The sequence below is a fragment of the Euprymna scolopes genome, chromosome 14 (assembly GCF_053919585.1).
Source record: "Euprymna scolopes isolate OS-2025 chromosome 14, ASM5391958v1, whole genome shotgun sequence".
NCBI classification, from domain to species: Eukaryota; Metazoa; Mollusca; class Cephalopoda; order Sepiida; family Sepiolidae; genus Euprymna; species Euprymna scolopes.
In genome coordinates, this window is record NC_136495.1 from 116,673,211 (window position 1) to 116,696,347 (window position 23,137).

Sequence of the window (23,137 nt, forward strand, 5' to 3'; positions counted from 1 at the left end):
TGAGTTAAGTTGTTTTAAATTGCTTTTTTATGAGTATTAGGTGAAGCTGGGTGTGTGTCTTCTCTAATATATCCGACTTTATGGTGCAAAAATATATTAAGTAAATGGATTTAATTTTTAATTTAGAGTAAGATGAAGTGATGGATGAATCTGTGACTAGATGTTTAACAAATGACGTTCGTAGCATATAGAGTTGCCTATTGTGGTTTGCTGTCGATTGCTGTAAGGAGTGTTGTTATAGACGGTGTTCTATTTACGAACGACAAATTTTAAATTAAAATAAATCACAGAAAAGTATTTTCATCATATAAATATGTGGTTTATTCTAAAGATACATTTTTGGTCTCTATAATATGAATGCAATTTCGGGCATATGATCCTTGTGTTTCCCACATATATGGCATAAGAGGTTCAATTTTCATAAATTTTATTTGTTAAAATAGGCTGTATTTCGGTAATAGCGCATCGAATGTTTTCCAAGTGGTTTATTATGTTTGGCTTATCAGCGTAGACCTAGGACTTTACATATCCCCAAAGAAAATAGTCTAATGGGGTTAAATCTCCTGTACAAGGGGGCCAGTTGACACGTGTATTTCGTGAAATTATTTGTTCATCAAAGGTTTTTCTCAGTTAATCGATCGTATCACACGATGTGTGTTATGTGGTTCTGTCGTACTGAAACCACATGATGAATTGCCAAACAAAGCCGTACTCAAAATCACAGATGGTTGCCAGGATCTGAAATTAAATAAAATAAACCTGTCAATTTAAAGTTCGTTGCATAAAAAAAATAAAGCATATTATACTACCAGGCAAGGTCAGGCGGCCAGCTCGTATATATATATATATATATATATATATATATATATATATATATATATATATATATATATATTCTTTCAAGATACAAGACCACCAGTGAACTTCAAGTAATGCTCCGACATGAATACCACCGACAAACCCGACAAGCAGCTAAACCCCACCCCTTCACAGTAGAGATCCCTAGGTGTAAGAAAGCCTTCTACTCCAAGAGTTTCTTCCCCAGAACTGCTAGTCTTCAGAACTCCCTTCCGGGACTCTGCTTTCCCAGATGTACTGACATGCAGAAGTGTAATGTGAACAGACATCTTGCTACTCATCTCCCTTCATAATATCTCTGAAACGTATGTCCTCGATAGTAGCCCCCTACTTCAAAGTGGCACTGTGCCTTCTATGGGTGAAAATTGATTTAAAAAATTTTTTTTTTAATTACCAGGCAAATGTATTCAATCTAAAAATGTAGATAAAGCCCATTTAAAACTTTCTATACACATTATTGATAAAAAAAATAATCACCGACTGTATTAACTGTAACAGCTCTTTTAGTGGGCCAAAAAATATTTTGAAAAAAAATTTTTTAATGCGCTGATGAAGCACAATGTTGTGCAATTTATAATTTGATGCACAATTATATCCTCATATACCAACATTGCGGTTGAAACAATTGTACGTAGTTTTGTGACCAATAAATGAAAAACTTTTCGAAAAAGAGTAAATGCTGTCGTATCTATCCCTATTAATGTGGTATCTTGAGAGAAAAATATTTATGGCTCTAGTGTTGCACTATTGAGCTATCTAAATGAGAACTTTGTTATCTATTTTATATAATCAGTGTCCCAAGTAGTTAAACTACATCTAAACATATATATATATATATATATATATATATATATTTCAACACTATGTATATATATTTCAAAGGCGTACCAATGGTTTCAATGCGTGGAATCAACCATAAGGGGTTGGAAAGAGTCAGCGCAAATTCATCAGCGACTTTGAAAAACTGAAACAAACAGAGAAAAAAACGTTAAATGTTTGTTTACTTTGCATTGTTTCAGTTTTTCAAAGTCGCTAATGAATTTGCGCTGACTCTTTCCAACCTCTTATGGTTGATTCAACGCATTGAAACCACTGGTACGTCTTTTAAACATGTATATATAGTGTTGAAATAAATATTGTATCTTCAGCTCTCACATCCACGATCGAGAACTTTATTGGATTTTTGTTCATCGCCTCCTCATATATATATATATATATATATATATATATATATATATATATATATATATATATATATATATATATATATATATACATACATACATATATATATATATATATATATATAAAGAATAAATAATTAATAAAATATGTTAAAAACACTTTAAGAAGATTTAAAAACATATTTAATTTTCCAAAAGGAAACACGAATTAAGTGGATTGTCCTTAATCCACGGAGTTTCAAAAGAAATACTTTCCTTCTCATCAGAGTTTAGGAATTATCAAAATGCGGAATCGGATTTTGCTTGCAAAGTATTTAATGAAACTACAAGTAAGCCATAGAGCTTACTTGATAAAAATAGTAAAGCCGAGGGAATGGAGAAATAAAAAGGTGATTTCACGTGAATGGATGGTCGGGTGAAGAGTAGAATATCCAATAACGGTAAAATCCAAGAAAAGTTGGTTAAAGTTCAATATCCAGAAAGTAAAAATCCAAAAGGAATCTCGTTACTCGAAAATATTTCGATGTCATCCAAAAGGCTGAATTCCGTGAAATAATTCACAAATGGGTACAAGGAAAAAAAGAGTGAGTTCAAAATATTATGATTAAAAGAAAGAGAAAATGTGCGTAGAATGAAGAAATGGAGAGATTTTAAAACACTTCTGCCGAGGCTGACTTTTTAAATATAAATATATATATATATTTGGTAGAGCACTGTTATAAATGATCTCAGCTGTTACTTACTTAGCATTAATACAAAGCTCTTTGTTTGTAAATAAATAAATAAATAAATAAATCGATCACTATTAAAGTAGCAGTCAAATGTTTATATAAATAAACATCTGACGACATTGTTTGGAAGCGCCGATCTCACGGGCCAAAAGATGGAATTGCCGACTGTCAACTAGATAGTTGTAGGTTTGATCTCTGGATCGGGATGGGTGCTCCTTACAAGAATATGTCTCTAAAATAAGGCACCCTATATTAGGTGTTTGTCTTTTAAGATTAATAGGTGGTATGTTAAACAAGAAGCTTATTTCGGGTTGTATTTTAAAGTGTTTGAAATGTTTTACTATTGTATAAGATAATTTGAATGTGTTTTGTTTGAAGTTGGAAAATATTGGGATTGTATTATTGGGTGTTTTTTTGGTTTTGCATATAAAGACTGTCTGTCTGTTTAGCGTTGAGGTTAGGGTTGCCATACTCGTCAGATCGCCCAAGTTAAGCAACGCTGAGCCTGGTCCCTACCAAATGGGTGAGGATTTGAGACTACTAAAACGCAGTATATAGGTATGATGGACTATCAAATGTGGAAGGTCAGGTCAGTCCTTCTGCTTTCCAATGTGTGTAGTGTTGACATGTGCACACATTAGCGATTATATTAAGGCATTATGCAGTTTATCGAACTCCATCGTTTCGACTGCGGTCGCAAAATGATGATAAGTGTGTTAGTTTTAAGGGGTAAGTGTGTCATAATTTTATTTCGTGTGTATGCATAAATATGTTGGTATAACTAAGAGCATTTTCATTTCCATAGCAGTTCCTTGGATTTGTAAGAGATTTTGGTCTCGAAAGTTGAAGTGTTGTGGATGAGAATGAAAAGGAATATGGTTCATTGGGAATATTTATATTATGTAGGAAATTCCTCATTGTGCAGGATGTTGGTGTACAATGATGAAACGTCCTGATGAGACGATTCCAGAATTATTATGAAACATCCATAGTGCTTCGTTTGGTAATCTTATAATCTTTTTCTATTATTTGGATTAATCGGACTACTGTTCTCATCTTGAGTGTGATTTTTCACAACGTTTCGGTCGATGTAACCTCCGACCTTCTTCAGATGTATCTTGTTGAACTTGGGAGTGTTTTTGTCGAACTTGGAAATTTGGACGGCATTTCGAGTGGAACCCTTTATTTACTTCACAGGGGTAGCATGCTCTTGTTCCATCAGCCATGACTGGATAGACGTCCTAAGTAACACCAGCACGTATTGAGGTGGTGATTGAAGCTGACGGTGGCTAGATTGAATAGATGTTAGCTCTACTACATAATCAAAATACCTGAATTGCTTTTTTCATTAACAGTTTTAAATTAAAGCTGTATAGTTGTTTACATTAGGACAACAAATTTATGTTCTGTCTTGTATATAGCCATAGTTGTCAAATATTTTCACAGTGGTGCTGCCATATGCAACTACCGAGCAAATAGACACATTTTTTTTTATCATTATATCTTTTCGTGTATTTTTCATAATTTTTAAGCACAGATCATTGTTACATTACCAGTCTGGATCAGAAGTAGCAAATGAGTCATGCAATTGTTGACAAAGAATTTGAATAAAAATGGAAACAGATATTAGTTGATAATAATTCATTTTAATTTATAATGGGTGTTCTAGCACCTAAACTTGTCATGCCTGCCCAGCCTCAGACTGTGAAATCTAGGTATGGTATAGCCTTAGGATGAACTTTTCCCTTTTCCATAATCATTTCCTGAGGGTTAAGGGCAGCCAGTATATTTTCTACCTTTCTATGTTACACGCACGCAGGCACACACATACACACACACACACACACATATATATACACACACACACACAATTATATACATATATATAATTTTCAGAATGTAAGACATTAGATATAATAAATTCCACAGTCGAACAACGTTGCAGCCTACAAGAGCCATGATAGCCAACGAACCGGAAGTCTAAAACTCAAGTTTCGCCCTCATTTTGGGCTCATCAGTTAGACACATCCGCACTCAGGATTCAAAACCCGAGCCTCGTGTATGCAAGGCAAGCACTCTGCCAATTGAGCAAACGCCCTGCACACAAGAAATTCTTTTAAGTAGCACAGATCAAGCAAACCGCGCCGGAATCTGATTGTGAAATGGACTTACTTTGTCTCGACAAGAGACGCGGCCATCCAACCAGCTAATAGCTCCAAGTCGATGTCTCACAAATAGGAGTTTCAACTCGAAAGGATGATGCCATCCAGCAATGTTAACTAACCTAGCGAGCAATTAATGATAGGATTTTCAGAATGTGAGAGATTATATATAGTAAATTCCACAGTCAAACAACGTGTGTATATATATATATATATATATATATATATATATATATATATATATATAATATAAAGCTAAACGTCTGTGTGTGTGTGTATGTGTGTCTGGTCACGAATAGGCTCCTATATGGTTGACTATTTTAAAAAGCTGATTACATAAAATGATAGAAGATGTATCGAGACACAGGAATGGGTATGTTTGATCTGGCAGAACAGTGGTTCATAAAAATTGTGGGGTCTGCGTTCGCGCCTGACCTCCATAGAATGAAAATAGGCACAAACATTAATAAAGACTTTTCATACCTATCTACGTAAGTATACTTTGATAATTATGTTTCAGTTTGAAGAACTATGGTATGATAAAATTATGAAGTGTTCGTTCGCGCCTGACCTCCATAAAATGGAAATATGTCACAAAGTTTAACAAGGTTTTTTAATATAGATCCGCAGAATATTGTGATAAGTGTTTCAGTGTGAACAGGTATGGTATAATAAATTATGGGGGTTATCTATTTTATTTTTACTTTCATCATATTTTGCTTTGGTTTTGATACCCCCAAATTCGAAGCTTTCTCTTTACAACCCTTCCTTTTCATAACCTATCATACTTTCATAAATCAGAATCCATTTTGTGTAGGCTGTTTTTGAACCCAGTCAACGACGGGTACTTTTGCTAGTATATATATATTTCTCCAAAACCTATGGCTTTGATGGAGGGGAGACTAAAACTTGTTGCTATGCTTTCAAATGCTATGAAATAACAGCAAGAGGAGACTTGATTCCAAATATTCCTCATATGTTGTATCTCCCCTCTTTTGGAAATAGGGTATTATTATGAATATCTTCAGTGTCAAATAATCCTTATACACTGTGAAATTTACTTCATGTATTAAAACCAAAGCTGAGAAATTAAATAATGTACAAAAGAAGGCCAGAGGATGAGTTGGCTGAAACATGGTAAAACAACAACAACAACTATGAAGATGAGGATAACAGTCCGCAAATAAGTGAATAAATGTAAATGAAATTGTTTCTGTCTGTTTGCAGAACAGTCCCTACCAAACTACTTTGTCAATTTTTTTATTTTTTTTTTTATTACATTTTCACCCCAAACAAGGCGCATTGCCACTTTGGTGTAGGGGGCTACTATCAGGGGCAGCAACTACTGGAGCACTATGTTGGGATTTGGGTAGCAAGATGTCGATTCACGTTGCACTTGAACTTCTGCATGTCAGTACAGTTGGGGAAGCAGGAACTTGGAATGGAATTCCAGAGTCTAGCGGTTCTGGGGAAGAAACTACTAGAGTAGAAAGATCTTTTACATCTAGTGATCTCTACTGTGTGGGGGTGGGATTTAGTTGCCTGTCAGGTTTGTCGAGTGTGTCTACATCGTGGGGGCACAAGTGTCTGCAGTTCGTCAGAGCATTCACCATTAAAATACTTATAGAACAGGCAGAGGGATGCAATGTTTCGTCGATGGGACAGAGGCTGAAGCTTAGATGCCAGTTCAGGGCCTATCAGATAATTTACTTAATATAGTCAGATCCTTCCTAGGGACTATTAAAGGGTTCAAATTGCCTCCAAATAGTTTGTCTGTTCATTTGTTCGCACTTTTCTCAACAACCAAACCTTGTTTTTTTATTATTATTATTATTATTATTATTACTTGTGTAGGGGAAGCCGGCATGCTGGCTTGTTGTCTGCACATTCGTTGCATATGAGTGTTAAATAGGATACGGATAGGCATTAATTCTTTTGGAAAATGAAGTATGAATGTGGGAATATGAATAAAGTGTTTTGGTGAATAATAGTTATGGTTGAATAATAGTTATGGTTGAATAATAGTTATGGTTGAATAATAGTTATGGTTGAATAATAGTTATGGTTGAATAATAGTTATGGTTGAATAATAGTTATGGTTGAAGTTAGCTAAGATCTGATTAGTCAGCAAAAATTAGAGATGATCGAGTTTTTCGCTTTTGTGACACCGTGCAGCATTTTTTGTGGCATTTTTTAGCATGAAGAAGTAAATATCAAAGAAACGAAAGAAGTGTGAGAAAATTTCCAGTAATCTATGAACTGCATCATTATAAAATTTCCAGTAATTTATGAACTGCATCATTAGAAAATTTCCAGTAATTTATGAACTGCATCATTAGAAAATTTCCAGTAATTTATGAACTGCATCATTAGAAAATTTCCAGTAATTTATGAACTGCATCATTAGAAAATTTCCAGTAATCTATGAACTGCATCATTAGAAAATTTCCAGTAATTTATGAACTGCATCATTAGAAAATTTCCAGTAATTTATGAACTGCATCATTAGAAAATTTCCAGTAATCTATGAACTGCATCATTAGAAAATTTCCAGTAATTTATGAACTGCATCATTAGAAAATTTCCAGTAATTTATGAACTGCATCATTAGAAAATTTCCAGTAATTTATGAACTGCATCATTAGAAAATTTCCAGTAATCTATGAACTGCATCATTAGAAAATTTCCAGTAATTTATGAACTGCATCATTAGAAAATTTCCAGTAATTTATGAACTGCATCATTAGAAAATTTCCAGTAATCTATGAACTGCATCATTAGAAAATTTCCAGTAATTTATGAACTGCATCATTAGAAAATTTCCAGTAATTTATGAACTGCATCATTAGAAAATTTCCAGTAATTTATGAACTGCATCATTAGAAAATTTCCAGTAATCTATGAACTGCATCATTAGAAAATTTTTTAAATCAAAGAAACGGAAGAAGTGTGAGAAAATTTCCAGTAATCTATGAACTGCATCATTAGAAAATTTCCAGTAATCTATGAACTGCATCATTAGAAAATTTCCAGTAATCTATGAACTGCATCATTAGAAAATTTCCAGTAATTTATGAACTGCATCATTAGAAAATTTCCAGTAATCTATGAACTGCATCATTAGAAAATTTCCAGTAATTTATGAACTGCATCATTAGAAAATTTCCAGTAATCTATGATCTGCATCATTAGAAAATTTCCAGTAATCTATGAACTGCATCATTAGAAAATTTTTTAAATCAAAGAAACGAAAGAAGTGTGAGAAAATTTCCAGTAATTTATGAACTGCATCATTAGAAAATTTCCAGTAATCTATGAACTGCATCATTATAAAATTTCCAGTAATCTATGAACTGCATCATTAGAAAATTTCCAGTAATCTATGAACTGCATCATTAGAAAATTTCCAGTAATTTATGAACTGCATCATTAGAAAATTTCCAGTAATCTATGAACTGCATCATTAGAAAATTTCCAGTAATTTATGAACTGCATCATTAGAAAATTTCCAGTAATTTATGAACTGCATCATTAGAAAATTTCCAGTAATCTATGAACTGCATCATTAGAAAATTTCCAGTAATCTATGAACTGCATCATTAGAAAATTTCCAGTAATTTATGAACTGCATCATTAGAAAATTTCCAGTAATCTATGAACTGCATCATTAGAAAATTTCCAGTAATTTATGAACTGCATCATTAGAAAATTTCCAGTAATTTATGAACTGCATCATTAGAAAATTTCCAGTAATCTATGAACTGCATCATTAGAAAATTTCCAGTAATCTATGAACTGCATCATTAGAAAATTTCCAGTAATCTATGAACTGCATCATTAGAAAATTTTTTTAAATCAAAGAAACGAAAGAAGTGTGAGAAAATTTCCAGTAATTTATGAACTGCATCATTAGAAAATTTCCAGTAATCTATGAACTGCATCATTAGAAAATTTCCAGTAATTTATGAACTGCATCATTAGAAAATTTCCAGTAATTTATGAACTGCACCATTAGAAAATTTCCAGTAATCTATGAACTGCATCATTAGAAAATTTCCAGTAATCTATGAACTGCATCATTAGACAATTTCCAGTAATTTATGAACTGCATCATTAGAAAATTTCCAGTAATTTATGAACTGCATCATTGGAAAATTTCCAGTAATCTATGATCTGCATCATTAGAAAATTTCCAGTAATCTATGAACTGCATCATTAGAAAATTTTTTAAATCAAAGAAACGAAAGAAGTGTTAGAAAATTTCCAGTAATTTATGAACTGCATCATTAGAAAATTTCCAGTAATCTATGAACTGCATCATTATAAAATTTCCAGTAATCTATGAACTGCATCATTAGAAAATTTCCAGTAATTTATGAACTGCATCATTAGAAAATTTCCAGTAATCTATGACCTGCATCATTAGAAAATTGCCAGTAATTTATGAACTGCATCATTAGAAAATTTCCAGTAATCTATGAACTGCATCATTATAAAATTTCCAGTAATCTATGAACTGCATCATTAGAAAATTTCCAGTAATCTATGAACTGCATCATTAGAAAATTTCCAGTAATCTATGAACTGCATCATTAGAAAATTTCCAGTAATTTATGAACTGCATCATTAGAAAATTTCCAGTAATCTATGAACTGCATCATTAGAAAATTTCCAGTAATTTATGAACTGCATCATTAGAAAATTTCCAGTAATTTATGAACTGCATCATTAGAAAATTTCGAGTAATTTATGAACTGCATCATTAGAAAATTTCCAGTAATCTATGAACTGCATCATTAGAAAATTTCCAGTAATTTATGAACTGCATCATTAGAAAATTTCCAGTAATTTATGAGCTGCATCATTAGAAAATTTCCAGTAATTTATGAACTGCATCATTAGAAAATTTCCAGTAATCTATGAATTGCATCATTAGAAAATTTCCAGTAATCTATGAACTGCATCATTAGAAAATTTCCAGTAATCTATGAACTGCATCATTAGAACATTTTTTTAAATCAAAGAAACGAAAGAAGTGTGAGAAAATTTCCAGTAATTTATGAACTGCATCATTAGAAAATTTCCAGTAATCTATGAACTGCATCATTAGAAAATTTCCAGTAATTTATGAACTGCATCATTAGAAAATTTCCAGTAATCTATGAACTGCATCATTAGAAAATTTCCAGTAATCTATGAACTGCATCATTAGAAAATTTCCAGTAATTTATGAACTGCATCATTAGAAAATTTCCAGTAATCTATGAACTGCATCATTAGAAAATTTCCAGTAATTTATGAACTGCATCATTAGAAAATTTCCAGTAATTTATGAACTGCATCATTAGAAAATTTCCAGTAATCTATGAACTGCATCATTAGAAAATTTCCAGTAATCTATGAACTGCATCATTAGAAAATTTCCAGTAATCTATGAACTGCATCATTAGAAAATTTTTTTAAATCAAAGAAACGAAAGAAGTGTGAGAAAATTTCCAGTAATTTATGAACTGCATCATTAGAAAATTTCCAGTAATCTATGAACTGCATCATTAGACAATTTCCAGTAATTTATGAACTGCATCATTAGAAAATTTCCAGTAATTTATGAACTGCACCATTAGAAAATTTCCAGTAATCTATGAACTGCATCATTAGAAAATTTCCAGTAATCTATGAACTGCATCATTAGACAATTTCCAGTAATTTATGAACTGCATCATTAGAAAATTTCCAGTAATTTATGAACTGCATCATTAGAAAATTTCCAGTAATCTATGATCTGCATCATTAGAAAATTTCCAGTAATCTATGAACTGCATCATTAGAAAATTTTTTAAATCAAAGAAACGAAAGAAGTGTTAGAAAATTTCCAGTAATTTATGAACTGCATCATTAGAAAATTTCCAGTAATCTATGAACTGCATCATTATAAAATTTCCAGTAATCTATGAACTGCATCATTAGAAAATTTCCAGTAATTTATGAACTGCATCATTAGAAAATTTCCAGTAATCTATGACCTGCATCATTAGAAAATTGCCAGTAATTTATGAACTGCATCATTAGAAAATTTCCAGTAATCTATGAACTGCATCATTATAAAATTTCCAGTAATCTATGAACTGCATCATTAGAAAATTTCCAGTAATCTATGAACTGCATCATTAGAAAATTTCCAGTAATCTATGAACTGCATCATTAGAAAATTTCCAGTAATTTATGAACTGCATCATTAGAAAATTTCCAGTAATCTATGAACTGCATCATTAGAAAATTTCCAGTAATTTATGAACTGCATCATTAGAAAATTTCCAGTAATTTATGAACTGCATCATTAGAAAATTTCCAGTAATTTATGAACTGCATCATTAGAAAATTTCCAGTAATCTATGAACTGCATCATTAGAAAATTTCCAGTAATTTATGAACTGCATCATTAGAAAATTTCCAGTAATTTATGAGCTGCATCATTAGAAAATTTCCAGTAATTTATGAACTGCATCATTAGAAAATTTCCAGTAATCTATGAATTGCATCATTAGAAAATTTCCAGTAATCTATGAACTGCATCATTAGAAAATTTCCAGTAATCTATGAACTGCATCATTAGAACATTTTTTTAAATCAAAGAAACGAAAGAAGTGTGAGAAAATTTCCAGTAATTTATGAACTGCATCATTAGAAAATTTCCAGTAATCTATGAACTGCATCATTAGAAAATTTCCAGTAATTTATGAACTGCACCATTAGAAAATTTCCAGTAATTTATGAACTGCATCATTAGAAAATTTCCAGTAATCTATGAACTGCATCATTAGAAAATTTCCAGTAATCTATGAACTGCATCATTAGAAAATTTCCAGTAATCTATGAACTGCATCATTAGAAAATTTTTTTAAATCAAAGAAACGAAAGAAGTGTGAGAAAATTTCCAGTAATTTATGAACTGCATCACTAGAAAATTTCCAGTAATCTATGAACTGCATCATTAGAAAATTTCCAGTAATTTATGAACTGCATCATTAGAAAATTTCCAGTAATTTATGAACTGCATCATTAGAAAATTTCCAGTAATCTATGAACTGCATCATTAGAAAATTTCCAGTAATCTATGAACTGCATCATTAGACAATTTCCAGTAATTTATGAACTGCATCATTAGAAAATTTCCAGTAATTTATGAACTGCATCATTAGAAAATTTCTAGTAATCTATGAACTGCATCATTAGAACATTTCCAGTAATCTATGAACTGCATCATTAGAAAATTTTTTTAAATCAAAGAAACGAAAGAAGTGTGAGAAAATTTCCAGTAATTTATGAACTGCATCATTAGAAAATTTCCAGTAATCTATGAACTGCATCATTAGAAAATTTCCAGTAATCTATGAACTGCATCATTAGAAAATTTCCAGTAATTTATGAACTGCATCATTAGAAAATTTCCAGTAATCTATGAACTGCATCATTAGAAAATTTCCAGTAATCTATGAACTGCATCATTAGAAAATTTCCAGTAATCTATGAACTGCATCATTAGAAAATTTCCAGTAATTTATGAACTGCATCATTAGAAAATTTCCAGTAATCTATGAACTGCATCATTAGAAAATTTCCAGTAATTTATGAACTGCATCATTAGAAAATTTCCAAGTAATTTATGAACTGCATCATTAGAAAATTTCCAGTAATTTATGAACTGCATCATTAGAAAATTTCCAGTAATTTATGAACTGCATCATTAGAAAATTTCCAGTAATCTATGATCTGCATCATTAGAAAATTTCCAGTAATCTATGAACTGCATCATTAGAAAATTTTTTAAATCAAAGAAACGAAAGAAGTGTGAGAAAATTTCCAGTAATTTATGAACTGCATCATTAGAAAATTTCCAGTAATCTATGAACTGCATTATTATAAAATTTCCAGTAATCTATGAACTGCATCATTAGAAAATTTCCAGTAATCTATGAACTGCATCATTAGAAAATTTCCAGTAATTTATGAACTGCATCATTAGAAAATTTCCAGTAATCTATGAACTGCATCATTAGAAAATTTCCAGTAATTTATGAACTGCATCATTAGAAAATTTCCAGTAATTTATGAACTGCATCATTAGAAAATTTCCAGTAATCTATGAACTGCATCATTAGAAAATTTCCAGTAATCTATGAACTGCATCATTAGAAAATTTCCAGTAATTTATGAACTGCATCATTAGAAAATTTCCAGTAATCTATGAACTGCATCATTAGAAAATTTCCAGTAATTTATGAACTGCATCATTAGAAAATTTCCAGTAATTTATGAACTGCATCATTAGAAAATTTCCAGTAATCTATGAACTGCATCATTAGAAAATTTCCAGTAATCTATGAACTGCATCATTAGAAAATTTCCAGTAATCTATGAACTGCATCATTAGAAAAATTTTTTAAATCAAAGAAACGAAAGAAGTGTGAGAAAATTTCCAGTAATTTATGAACTGCATCATTAGAAAATTTCCAGTAATCTATGAACTGCATCATTAGAAAATTTCCAGTAATTTATGAACTGCATCATTAGAAAATTTCCAGTAATTTATAAACTGCATCATTAGAAAATTTCCAGTAATCTATGAACTGCATCATTAGAAAATTTCCAGTAATCTATGAACTGCATCATTAGACAATTTCCAGTAATTTATGAACTGCATCATTAGAAAATTTCCAGTAATTTATTAACTGCATCATTAGAAAATTTCCAGTAATCTATGATCTGCATCATTAGAAAATTTCCAGTAATCTATGAACTGCATCATTAGAAAATTTTTTAAATCAAAGAAACGAAAGAAGTGTTAGAAAATTTCCAGTAATTTATGAACTGCATCATTAGAAAATTTCCAGTAATCTATGAACTGCATCATTATAAAATTTCCAGTAATCTATGAACTGCACCATTAGAAAATTTCCAGTAATTTATGAACTGCATCATTAGAAAATTTCCAGTAATCTATGAACTGCATCATTAGAAAATTTCCAGTAATTTATGAACTGCATCATTAGAAAATTTCCAGTAATCTATGAACTGCATCATTATAAAATTTCCAGTAATCTATGAACTGCATCATTAGAAAATTTCCAGTAATCTATGAACTGCATCATTAGAAAATTTCCAGTAATTTATGAACTGCATCATTAGAAAATTTCCAGTAATCTATGAACTGCATCATTAGAAGATTTCCAGTAATTTATGAACTGCATCATTAGAAAATTTCCAGTAATTTATGAACTGCATCATTAGAAAATTTCCAGTAATTTATGAACTGCATCATTAGAAAATTTCCAGTAATCTATGAACTGCATCATTAGAAAATTTCCAGTAATTTATGAACTGCATCATTAGAAAATTTCCAGTAATCTATGAACTGCATCATTAGAAAATTTCCAGTAATTTATGAACTGCATCATTAGAAAATTTCCAGTAATTTATGACCTGCATCATTAGAAAATTTCCAGTAATTTATGAACTGCATCATTAGAAAATTTCCAGTAATCTATGAACTGCATCATTAGAAAATTTCCAGTAATCTATGAACTGCATCATTAGAACATTTTTTTAAATCAAAGAAACGAAAGAAGTGTGAGAAAATTTCCAGTAATTTATGAACTGCATCATTAGAAAATTTCCAGTAATCTATGAACTGCATCATTAGAAAATGTCCAGTAATTTATGAACTGCATCATTAGAAAATTTCCAGTAATCTATGAACTGCATCATTAGAAAATTTCCAGTAATTTATGAACTGCATCATTAGAAAATTTTCAGTAATCTATGAACTGCATCATTAGAAAATTTCCAGTAATTTATGAACTGCATCATTAGAAAATTTCCAGTAATCTATGAACTGCATCATTAGAAAATTTCCAGTAATCTATGAACTGCATCATTAGAACATTTTTTTAAATCAAAGAAACGAAAGAAGTGTGAGAAAATTTCCAGTAATTTATGAACTGCATCATTAGAAAATTTCCAGTAATTTTTGAACTGCATCATTAGAAAATTTCCAGTAATCTATGAACTGCATCATTAGAAAATTTCCAGTAATCTATGAACTGCATCATTAGAAAATTTCCAGTAATCTATGAACTGCATCATTAGAAAATTTTTTTAAATCAAAGAAACGAAAGAAGTGTGAGAAAATTTCCAGTAATTTATGAACTGCATCATTAGAAAATTTCCAGTAATCTATGAACTGCATCATTAGAAAATTTCCAGTAATTTATGAACTGCATCATTAGAAAATTGCCAGTAATTTATGAACTGCATCATTAGAAAATTTCCAGTAATCTATGAACTGCATCATTAGAAAATTTCCAGTAATCTATGAACTGCATCATTAGACAATTTCCAGTAATTTATGAACTGCATCATTAGAAAATTTCCAGTAATTTATGAACTGCATCATTAGAAAATTTCCAGTAATCTATGATCTGCATCATTAGAAAATTTCCAGTAATCTATGAACTGCATCATTAGAAAATTTTTTAAATCAAAGAAACGAAAGAAGTGTTAGAAAATTGCCAGTAATTTATGAACTGCATCATTAGAAAATTTCCAGTAATCTATGAACTGCATCATTATAAAATTTCCAGTAATCTATGAACTGCATCATTAGAAAATTTCCAGTAATTTATGAACTGCATCATTAGAAAATTTCCAGTAATCTATGAACTGCATCATTAGAAAATTTCCAGTAATTTATGAACTGCATCATTAGAAAATTTCCAGTAATCTATGAACTGCATCATTAGAAAATTTCCAGTAATCTATGAACTGCATCATTAGAAAATTTCCAGTAATCTATGAACTGCATCATTAGAAAATTTCCAGTAATTTATGAACTGCATCATTAGAAAATTTCCAGTAATCTATGAACTGCATCATTAGAAAATTTCCAGTAATTTATGAACTGCATCATTAGAAAATTTCCAGTAATTTATGAACTGCATCATTAGAAAATTTCCAGTAATTTATGAACTGCATCATTAGAAAATTTCCAGTAATCTATGAACTGCATCATTAGAAAATTTCCAGTAATTTATGAACTGCATCATTAAAAAATTTCCAGTAATCTATGAACTGCATCATTAGAAAATTTCCAGTAATTTATGAACTGCATCATTAGAAAATTTCTAGTAATTTATGACCTGCATCATTAGAAAATTTCCAGTAATCTATGAACTGCATCATTAGAAAATTTCCAGTAATCTATGAACTGCATCATTAGAAAATTTCCAGTAATCTATGAACTGCATCATTAGTACATTTTTTTAAATCAAAGAAACGAAGGAAGTGTGAGAAAATTTCCAGTAATTTATGAACTGCATCATTAGAAAATTTCCAGTAATCTATGAACTGCATCATTAGAAAATTTCCAGTAATTTATGAACTGCACCATTAGAAAATTTCCAGTAATTTATGAACTGCATCATTAGAAAATTTTTTTAAATCAAAGAAACGAAAGAAGTGTGAGAAAATTTCCAGTAATTTATGAACTGCATCATTAGAAAATTTCCAGTAATCTATGAACTGCATCATTAGAAAATTTCCAGTAATTTATGAACTGCATCATTAGAAAATTTCCAGTAATTTATGAACTGCATCATTAGAAAATTTCCAGTAATCTATGAACTGCATCATTAGAAAATTTCCAGTAATCTATGAACTGCATCATTAGACAATTTCCAGTAATTTATGAACTGCATCATTAGAAAATTTCCAGTAATTTATGAACTGCATCATTAGAAAATTTCCAGTAATCTATGAACTGCATCATTAGAAAATTTCCAGTAATCTATGAACTGCATCATTAGAAAATTTTTTTAAATCAAAGAAACGAAAGAAGTGTGAGAAAATTTCCAGTAATTTATGAACTGCATCATTAGAAAATTTCCAGTAATCTATGAACTGCATCATTAGAAAATTTCCAGTAATCTATGAACTGCATCATTAGAAAATTTCCAGTAATTTATGAACTGCATCATTAGAAAATTTCCAGTAATCTATGAACTGCATCATTAGAAAATTTCCAGTAATCTATGAACTGCATCATTAGAAAATTTCCAGTAATCTATGAACTGCATCATTAGAACATTTTTTTAAATCAAAGAAACGAAAGAAGTGTGAGAAAATTTCCAGTAATTTATGAACTGCATCATTAGAAAATTTCCAGTAATCTATGAACTGCATCATTAGAAAATTTCCAGTAATCTATGAACTGCATCATTAGAAAATTTTTTTAAATCAAAGAAACGAAAGAAGTGTGAGAAAATTTCCAGTAATTTATGAACTGCATCATTAGAAAATTTCCAGTAATCTATGAACTGCATCATTAGAACATTTTTTTAAATCAGCTTTGTACATTGAAAAAGAAAAAAAAGATCAAATATTATGGCTAAATGACGATCGACAATCTCTTGGCATCATTTTGAAAATAGTTTAAAGGACAAGAGAGATAATTGCAAATAGTTGAAACCTGCGAGATTTTAGAACGCCATTCTTTACATAGGGAGGGTGGGTATTGAAAATAAAAAAAACACAAATTCATTATCGATAAACTATTCCCTTAAAACACACTTCAGAAATAATTAAAAAATCAGCCTTGTACATCATTGCAATGCCTACCAATTCCCATTAATCGTTTAAAATTATTTTTTGTTTTAATAAAAATACGACTACCTTAATCAATTCATGTGAGTTTTGGTACACAATATTTTCTTTCTGTCACAAATATATACATCACAGATTTTTCTTTATTTTTATTTTTTATTTTGTTTGGGAAGGGAGTTAGGCATTAATACTCTTTTTTTCTGATACGTTTTGAACAGACTTCGTATTTTAAAAATAAATAATAAATAATGAAGTTATTGTTCTTATATGTCTGGCCATTAGGGCTATGACAAGAGAATATTTTTAACATTGTTTTGACTCTCGATTATATATCCGACACAGTTAGACACAGTTAATCAATCGAGAACCACATCACTCTATCTAAAAACACATAAGATATTAACTGATATATACTCGAGAGTCAGAATAATGAAAAGAATATTCTCTTGTCATAGTCCTACCAATCATATTCGGCATTACGAGGAGAGTTCATTTGTTGTCTGTCATCTGATGCTCCTTTATTCTTGAACGAGTACCTAATATAGTATTTTTTTTTTTGTTCTCATTCAGGAGTTTTTGAGGGAACTGCTTTTCCCCATATTACGACCGCAGCTTGAATCGAATTATCTACCTGTTCACATATGTCAATTCTTTCAACTACTGTTTGCATTTTGAGTGATATTCTCACAACGTTTCAGCCATTGTAATTCCAACCTTTTTCAGGTGTATCTTGTTGAACTCGGAAATCTGTACGAAATACCCTCCACTTATTTTTAATGTTGGTGGATGAATCTACTTGCTGCTTCGATTACTGTGCTTGGAGACTTGGGTATAAAGTACTAGTCAAGAATCCGTTCATTGAATTATCTATCAATGCCAGAATGTTCGATCACCTCATAATAAATATTCTATAATGGAACTTTTATCAAGTTGAAAAAGTCTGGTTATTTTTAACTCGTTTAAAAATCTAGTTAAGAAGTGATACCTTTAGGGTTATGTATTAACTTTAAACTAGCTCGAACTAATGCATTACAAGAAAAAAAAAGCCGCGTGTTTTTTAGTTCAGATAATATGCAAATATAATTTGGGAAATGTTCAATTTCATGGGAGACTTTTTTTCTCTCGTTTTAAATATAAGAAAAAGTATTGGTTAATAATAGTATTTTTGACAAAAAAGATTTAGGAGAAAGATAAGAAAACAAGACAAATATTCAGGATTCAAGTCAAACCTGTGATAAGTAAAAAGAGAAAAAATAAAAAATAAAAAAGTAAACATGTTAGTGTTTTTAGATTAGTAGACTGCAAAAGTTACGAACAGAAAAGTTTCTTAGATTTTGGGACCGTAGAGTTCGACTTAGCTTGAAGTTCATAGCGTAAAGAGGAGGAATGCTATTATAAATATTTTACAAAATTGTAAGCATCATAGGGTTTTCATCTTCTTTGCTCCTTTTACATAAAATTAATCTAAATATTGCCCACATTGTCCACCCTTACTCCAACCAGCTGTGATTTAAAATTTATAATAGTCGGTTAATTAGTTTAGAACTTAATCCTATACATAGTAATATATAAACACTAGCAGAGTTTGAATGATCAACGAATGCGTCACATTCTCATATTTTTATTGACATGAAGTTAGTTAAATCTTCCATTTTTCAGTCAAGTCGATTAGTTGCCTGCTCTAGATGGAGATGTATCACGATGCACCGGGATGAAACTTCACATGTCTCCCCGCATTGATTAGTCCACAATAGATTGCACTGTAGAGAACCTACTGTTGATTTTATAAAATTATTTTTTATATATAATGACTTGAATTTAAGTTTAAAATGAAAAAATCAAGTATCATGGTTCAATTGTGCTCTAAACAGAAACATTCATTTCAAACGTGCACTAATCATATCAAAGAACCTACTGTTAATTTTATATACCAGGCCTTTCTGCTTGTGTGGTAATGAAACTTCTCGAATGCACTTGTGATGTTAGGCTGTGTAAGGCGTTAACTTTAGTTAAAATCGTCTGTTCCTCCTTTCATCGGATTATTTTGATTATCAATTATGGATACTTATTGAAGACATTCCGATATGAAACCTATCTAAGAACACTTCCAGCTTCATAAATACTTTTGTGTGAAATTTCATAAAAATCGTCCTAGCTGTAGGGAACGAACTTACAGGCACAGACAAAGTTCCTTTTATGTAATAGTAGAGATATGTACACACCCAACTGAATATAGAGATATGAATGTTGATTTTTTTTTATCTTTATATTTGAACATATGTACATGGTTTTACGTGATACATTTTTATATTATTATTATTATTATTATTATTATTATTATTATTATTATATTTTTTATTTTAATTTGTTTTCACAGGCATTAAATGGTTGGCACGATTTGCTCGCGTTTTAATCGGATTTTCCCTATTTGTATAGGCGTCCATATTATGGTAAGTTGTTTTGCTTTTAATGCCACTAACCAGAAAAGAAAATTATAATTATTATTGACATTCCATCAGTTGGTCAACAAAACCATCTTAGCTGCCATCTCTGTGATTTATGAGGCAAATTCGAATCTGATCCCAGTATTCTCCATTATCATGCCATGCTTAGGGTTAGTTTGGGGGTTAGTGACCAGTATGTTTTCATCTTCCCTATCATCGTCAAATAAATTCCTGAATAGCGAATTATTAATATTATAAGGATCGTTTCAAAAGTAATGCCTCTATTTTTTTTTTATTCTGCCCGAATTGGTCAGAGAAAAATGTAAATTGCATTGTTATGATGACTGAACATATGCGTTCATGACCTGAAAGTTTCATCTCTCTGTTTCAGATATTGATGGTGAGAGACTCTAACAAAGCAATCTCTGTCATGGACGTGCGTCAGAAGCAGGGACGCGTCATTGAATTCCTGGCAAAAGAGCATTTCTCCATCCAGAAAAAATTGAACTAATCAACTGTTAAGCGTTTACAAAGCTGATGCAGTTGATGTCAGTAAATGAGGAGATGGGTTCGTCGATTTCAGAGTGGTGACAAAGATGTGAGTAACAAAGCGCACTCTAGACTTATGCAAACGAGGCATCGAAAGAGGCTAGCAAAAGTGAATTGAGAATGGTAGTGACTATGTAGAAAAATAAATTCTGAAGCATAAAAGGTCGCTCGTTTTTATGGTACCACTCCTGTCTTCATAATTCTTTAATTTTTTAGTTAAAAAATAGGAGCCTTTACTTTTGAAATGAACCTTATATGACAAAGTGTGCTTTGGACATCCATGCACAGGTATCTTTCATCTTCACCGCTAGCAAAAGTGCATTGAGAATAGTGATGACTATGTAGAAAAAGAAATTCAGGAGCACTAAAAGGTCGCTCGTTTTAATGGAACCACTCCTGCCTTTGTAGCTCTTCAACTTTTTAATTAAAAAAATAAGGAGGCTTTACGTTTGGAACAACCCTCGTATTATTATTTCCATTCACTTTTATCAAGTCTTGCTCCTTGTTTCGGATATCTATATATCTATAAAAGTGAAATTGTCTGTGTATTTGTGTGTCTATGTTCATTTCCCTACCAAACTACTCTGTCAATTTTCAGTCTACAGACTCGAGATTTGACATAAGGGGTATTGAGATTTGGGAAAATCTTTTTAATCGGTTTTTGACAAGAAATTTGGCTGTTAAGGGGCTAAAGTTCAATGATTTACCTTTGAACACTCTACCAAACTCCTCCGCCAATTTTGGGTCTAAACACTAAAAATTTAGATGTACGTTATTTAGACATGGATCGAACATTTTAATTTGATTTGAACCCAAAACAATAAATGTAAAGGGACAAAATTGGGTTCAAAGTTTTAAAAAATTTGACCTCTGCAGTGTCTACCAAATTACTCAGCCAAATTTTTGGTCTAAACATTTTAAATTTTAGATAAAGTGTATTCAGACGTAGGGCAAGCTTTTTAATCGTTTTTTGGCCGAAATTTTGGCTGCCAAGAGGTCAAAGTTCAAAAGATTTGACCTTTGCGGTCTCTAGCAAACTATTCAACCAATTTTTGGGTCTAAACATTTGAAATTTTACATAAAGGGTATTCAGACATGCAGCAAGCTTTTAAATCAGTTTTTTGGGCGAAAATTTGTCAAGGTCAAAGTTGAAAAAGTCGACTTCTGCAGACTTTACTAAACTCCTCCGCCAATTTTGTGTCTAAACACTTGAAAATTTAGATGTAGGTTACCTGGACATGAGTCAAATATTTTAATATTTATATACACATGCACATAAAGTTATGAACAGTACATAAGGCCTGAGCAAAGCTAGTTGTTAATAAAACAATTACATCTCCTATAAAATCTTAAGTAAGATCACAGTCAAACACTTGACACAAAAGAAAAATAAAAAATATGTTTGATTTTACTATTTCAGGTCTTGTGGTCTTTTTTTTTTTTTAAAATACGCGGACATATAATCATATATATCAGTGGCAACAGCAGCAGCCAACATATGCAAATATCGAGCCCTGTGCAAAGTGACCTCACGGCAAGGAAGAAGGAAAATATTATAAAAAAGAAAAACATGTGTGCAAACCGATGATCACGTTGGAGAGAGGACAAAGATAGACATTTTACACACATGAGCCGAGAGCGACAGGTTTGAACAAGAGACAAGGCGTTATTTTGGAAAGTACCTGGAAATAAATGTCTGTTATTTCAACAGGAAAAAGTGAGTCAAATTGTTTCCTGTCTTTGTTTCCTTGCGACTGCCTGTACGTGAGTCCCGAATGTGAATATGTAATGACTATGTTACAGTTACCCATCTCCTAATGCCTTCTGATGCGGAAGTGGGTGATCATTAATGCTTTCTAATGTTCATTAGATTTTAATAGGAAAGTGGACATACCTTCTAAAAAATGAAACGATAGTTATTTAAGAGGAAAAAAATCAACTAGTGGAGATTTTTCTAGTCTTGAGTATATGCGTTGCATGGAGAGAAATGATATAAGAATGATACTATGTATGTGTAATGTGAATCTTACAGACACACTTAGAGCTGATGACCTCAGAGAAAAATTAAATTTGAACAGTATATGTGGAAAATTACACACGTTTACACACGTAGTTAGCATGCAGGAACCCAACACGTTGTAGGCTCTGTGGCAAGAAACATAAGAAAGGAAGAGGAAAGAACTTCAACTCGCTGTTTCAGGTTTAGACAGCAGACATTTATTTCCATCTTTCTAACGTGATCATGATCGTGATCCTCTCAAACGTGATCCCCGGTCTGCACACACTTTAATTTTTTTTTTATCTTTTTCTTTTCTTTCTCGCCATAATGTCACTTCATGCATGGCTTAGCATTTGCATACAGTTGCTATACATGCATCCACGCTCTATTACATATGGAGATGTGTGCAGAACAAGAGACTTTGTTGGTTTGGTCGCATTGAAAGACTAGCTAAGAATTCTTGGGTTTGCAATTGTAGAACAGTTGAGGTAGTAGTGTCAGTTGGCAGAAGAAAGTCAAGGAAAATATATGAAGAAGTGATAAAGCTGGATTA

General features: G+C 31.2%; 1 long non-coding RNA gene across 1 annotated transcript in view; it reads left to right on the forward strand.

The window, feature by feature from the left end:
* The window catches only part of LOC145293240 (uncharacterized), a 1,271,116-nt gene that overhangs the window by 267,451 nt on the left and 980,528 nt on the right, over window positions 1-23,137 (forward strand). Inside the window, exon 2 of the long non-coding RNA XR_013869695.1 lies at window positions 19,970-20,042. This is a non-coding gene — a long non-coding RNA (uncharacterized LOC145293240). The remainder of the gene's footprint in view (window positions 1-19,969; window positions 20,043-23,137) is intronic.